Raw genomic sequence first — 5,776 nt, forward strand, 5'->3', positions numbered from 1 at the left:
CACCAGAAACAGGCAATCGCATTATATGCGTCAAAAATCGAAAATAAATTAATGCGCTTTATCATAACTTGTGAACACTGTAACTAACTTTCCGTTACTGGTGTGTATGCAAAACTCTGAGTACATAAAGGAAGACCTAATAGAATACGCAGGTTTAGGTTTGCTTTGTTAATTGATAATGTGTGTCTATAAATTTCGGAGTCACACCTTATGTTTGGTGGCATATAGGTGCCACATGATTTTTTCAATACACGTGCGGACGTTTTGCTTGCATGTACGTACGATTTACTTTCGCCCGTATTCACTTTTGCGAGCGTACGTAAACTATGTACCTATTTATTTTAATAAACAATAAACCGATTAAATAATGTATAGTGTTGACTAGGAAAAGTATATTGATATTGATTTATTGAAACACTGTGTACGAGTTATTATACGTTTTATTCATTTCCTAATACATTTCGACAGCATTACACAATGTATTCGTAATAGTAAGTTGTTTTTTACAATTATGCGACGAGGAGCATCCGGTATATTCCGAAATGGTTTACTGGTATTGACCTTCCTTCATATATATGTATTGAATGACTGTCTGTTTAGTTGCATTCGAACGTTATTACTTTTATTATCATTTTCTTTTTTTGGCATTATTTGAGAGACTGTGCTAAACACGTTTGACAAAAAAGGAATTCCCTTTACAACACATATCTTATACAATCTGTATTAACTCATTTCTGTGTATTTATGTAAACACCTGCGCAAATAAAATTGAAACGTTTCAATATAATTATTAACTATATTATTTCTCTTTTCTGTAAAACACGCAGCGTTACTTTAAATATATATGATAATGACTCTTAAGTTTCCACATTTAATAATTGCGACACTATTGATTTGAAGGGAGTCAAATAGCTTTGGTATTCTAAGAGGAATTTAAAAACTTATCAAGCCAACGCCGTTTTAAAAGCTTATATAAATAATTCTTAAGTTATAATAAGCTTGTATTATTAGTACGCTTAAAAAACAACCAGCCCGTATAGTTAATCAAATAAAAAATAGAATATAACAATGGAAGATTCAAATGTATCCTATTAACACAAATAGTTAAAACCATTTTACAAACTTTATTTTACTAGAAACTATTGTTAAAGGAACAGCATCTGACATGTTAAAACAAATTTAAATGAAAAAAAAACCGCAAGCGTTTTTTATTCTCTTTTAGGAAATAAGTAACCAACTGGCATGAATTTAATTTGTGTTGTATTTATACTTCTCGTTGCTTCATTGAATTATATTTCAAAAGAAGCAGTGTTTATATTCACGAACATTGTTAACCTCAAATGTATCATGTATCAGCTATTATGCTAGGCGCTTGATCGCCTTTTATTTTAGAGTTGAATAAATACACAATTGCTTACAAAACAAACTGTTATATATGCTATTCTATCAGACCTCAGACATGAATAGTTACTAGCAGACAGAAATTATATGCAAAAAGAGTTATCTCATTCGCTAAAATTAATCGGGCTTATCACTACAAACATCTGCAGTGCGATGTGTTCCATCAACGAAACATTCATTTTTAACACGGCTATAATATCATATGATTTAGCCGCTTTTTTCCATTTCCTATGAACGAATTCCTAAAGCCGACGTTTTATAAAATGCGATATCGGCATTACGCATAATCTGAAAAACACGTAAACGGGTTATTATATCTGAAAACTAGCATTTACTGATTGTTTTGAAAACATTAAAGGGACCTTTTCACAGATTTGAGCATGTATTGAAGTTTGTCATTAAATGCTTTCTATTGAATAATCTATAGAAGTGGTAAAGGGTGAACTGTTTCCTCACAAATACTTAAACGAAAATTTGCGAATCTGAAACAGTTACAATTGTTTTTGAATTTTGTTGATTAACCAAACCATGAAATAGCCCCTTTAACCCAAAAAAGCTGTTACCGTATAAAATAGATGATAGCCTGTCTTAGATATCCGGTAAATTTGTCTTCACACGCACCGGATAACAACTTGTTGGAAGCTAATCTTGATGCGTTACTTGATGGATGTAAAATAATGTAACTATTGATGGGAAATGCATTCATTTGTATTCGTCATAGCATTAATAAAACTAATGCATTCATTTATATTCACCACACCATTGATAAACGTATATTAGCAAGAAAAGTAATGTCCATCGCTTTGTACTATAATTATCCAACAACAGATCAGCATTACGGACTTTCAAGAACTGTGTGTATTACGTGCACAGCTACAGTTAGACGGTGATGTTTACACCATTGTGTTAAGTGGATATTAACAAGTCTCCTTCCTGATTAGTGTTTGAAAAATAAAACAGTATTAAGACATTATGATCCGTTGATGCTTAATGCAAATTTATATGTCACATTCGTTGAACTTTGGTTTGCTATTGATCTGTTTAAGTGCAATGCAACGAGGTCGGTCGACAAACTTGGAACTAATCACATCTTTAATGTGTTTTTGATATTTTATTGCATAATTTTGTGATACATACTTTTAGCTTGCTAGCAAACAACTGTTCCGGTAAGTAATTGAAAAAATAGAAAAAAAAATTAAAAACTCTAATTGAATATGGAACTGTTTAAGTATCGAGCAAGGCAGTTATTCGGCCGTCAGAAAATATGTGTACGAAGAAAGAAACCCTTCAAGGGCGCAGCTTATGCTCAGATGTAAGTGTTTTTTTCTTGGTTTAATATGTAACGATTCATTTACAAAATGGGAAAGTTGATGTTTCAATTGATATCATGGTGAGTGCCGATTTTGACCATTGTTTTTCAGTTTTGCCCGTCAATAAACATTGCCCATATGTCGGAAAAATTGGCGAACCAGTTTAAAGAAGGTTATATGCCAACGTTTTTTACATAACTAATTCAAACTTCAAACATGGTTTAGCTGGTGTTTATTAGTACTATGTAATGCTTATTCGACGCCGTGTATTAGGTTTTGCACAGTACATGAAAACATGTACTTTAAACTTAAAGTTGATCTCTGACGGAAACAAGTACATAAATGTTTCATTTTTACCTTTGTAAATAACGACGAACAAATCGTTAAGAGAAAATGTTCTCCAGCGTTATTTTGCGTTGTACGTCTACAATACATGTACGTTCATGTTAAAGCTTGTACAAGCTAAGCGACCAATGAATTAGTATGACTAATGCTTGTATTTACCGCCATAAATATTAACCCTGCATCGGATTAGAAAGAATAACACATTTATTTATATTTTTATTGTGCAAATGAAGACATTTCCAATTAAACGTCTTTTAATGCGCTTCAAATGATCCGATTTTATTTAATAACAGCTCTTATAAGAATTGACCGTACACTTGAATATTTCGATTGACAGAAAAACGCGTTTAAAGATTTTCATTCAATTTAAAGCCTAGATGAGGAAATCCAAAATCGAACAATTACTTGATAAAACTGCAAAATAATTTAACTTCAAATATGTGTTTGCAAAAAATATTACTATCAACACTACTAATACTATAACCCCTACTACAACAATACTTCTTCTGCTACTACTACTACAACAACTACCACTACAACTACTAATACTACTGCTGCTACTTCTACTACTACTGCTGCTACTACTACTACTGCTACTGCTGCTGCTGCTGCTGCTACGGCTACTGCTACTGCTACTGCTACTACTACTACTACTACTACTACTACTACTACTACTACTACAATTACTACTACTACTACTACTACTACTACTACTACTACTACTACTACTACTACTACTACTACTACTACTACTATTACTAGACACTTATAACTTACTACGTTAGCTACAAGTCATCTACGAGTCACTTTCGAATTCTACGTAAATATTGTAACATGCCCTGCTTGTAATACTTGTGCTTATACAACAGCGTAAACAAAAACAATGATTTATGTGTCCTGTTGTAATACAACATTGTGTATTACAAGAAGACACATACATCATTGCTTTCAGTTTTGATATAATAAGTATATAATCTTTTGAGCAAAAGATTATATACTTATTATATCAAAACTGTTTAAGCTTAACATTTACAAGTACAACCCATTAATAAAATATCATATGTTTCGTATGTGTTTGAGATCATTAATCATACCAGGTATGATACAATCACAACATGTGGCAACAAAAGAAACTACCGTAACGCGCGTATGGATTACTCATGTATGCTATTGCATGCTATGTTAAAATGGAACTTCTGTTGGAACAATTAATTAATCTCTTTCATTACGTCCATAATGTTTCGTTACTCAACAATATTAAATCAATCGGTACAAAACGCTCACGATATTTTGATGTCCCTCAGTCTATACTAGAGGGAATATTGATTTATTATTGACAACTTTAACACTTGCCATAATTTTTGTAATATTGAAGATAGCAACTTCATATTTGGCATGCATGTGTATCTCATGGAGCTGCACAATTTGAGTGGTGAAAGATCAAGGTCAAGGTCGTTCATCAAGGTCAGAGGTAAAAAATATGGGTCAAATCACTTATTTAATATACACTTTTACTATGTAACAACTTCTCATATGCATATGTATCTCATATAGCTGAACGTTTAGAAAAGTGAATTGGTAAAGTAAAGGTCACCCATCTAGGACAAAGGTCAAGTTCTTGTACAAGCTCAAATACTTCAACATTGGCCAAAACTATTCAACCGTTTTCGATAGCAACTTTATATTTGGCATGCACGTGTACCTCATGAAGCTGTACTTTATCAGGGGTACAATGTTAAGGTCAAGATCTTCATTAAAGGTCAAAGGTCAATTATAAAGGTCAAATCTGTCATTTTAAATAAGCCAAAGGTCAATTACAAAGGTCGAAAAATGTCATTTTAAATATGCCAAAACCGCATTTTTAACTGGTACAATGTTAAGGTCAAGGTCATCATGAAAGGTCAAAGGTCAATTAAAAAGGTCAAATGTCATTTTAAATCTTCCAAAACGTCAGAACCATTTGATACAGGTACTTAATAATTTAAATGCATGTGTTACTCATACAGCGGAACGTATTTATCGGTGACATGTCAAGGTCATCCTTCAAGGACATAGATTTAAAAATGGCTTTACCTTTGTAACTATTGTAGATAGAAACTTAATATTGTGTATGCATGTGAATTTCAGACAGCCTCTTATTTTCAGTGGTGACATTTCAAGGTCAAGGTCATCTACAAAGGTTAAATTTCATTGCACAAAATTGCTCATTTTAAAACATACTATTACTTTTTGCTAATTTTCAAACATACTTTAAAGGCCGAGCTTGGTAGTCCAGGGCAACTTTTGGTTGATTGACAGTGATCGTTAAGAAATTACTCTCTGACCTGGTAACTGACCCCATTACCCCCATGTGTCTGCTAGCAGTGTAAACATTCATGATCCTGATTTAGCGGATTCAGTATTTTATGGTTTTGTGGGAATCAATGCAGACTCAATAAAAAGTGATATGAGAATTAGCAAAGTGAAAATAATTTTGCAATAGATTATTTGTACTGGTGAACAGTAATATTATAAATGTTATCAATTTATGTTTTTAGTTTATTGGCTCCTAATGGGGTTTTCTTATCACTCATTTACCACATAAAACTATATTGTATCAATACTAAATTTATTGTTGTTATTCCATGTACATATAATAATAATACAGTCAAGACACAACACTTAACAAACAATAATACATTTACATTATTCCCACATATGGCCCATATAGGGCTGGCCAG

Source organism: Dreissena polymorpha, chromosome 1 (assembly GCF_020536995.1).
Source record: "Dreissena polymorpha isolate Duluth1 chromosome 1, UMN_Dpol_1.0, whole genome shotgun sequence".
Taxonomy (NCBI): domain Eukaryota; kingdom Metazoa; phylum Mollusca; class Bivalvia; order Myida; family Dreissenidae; genus Dreissena; species Dreissena polymorpha.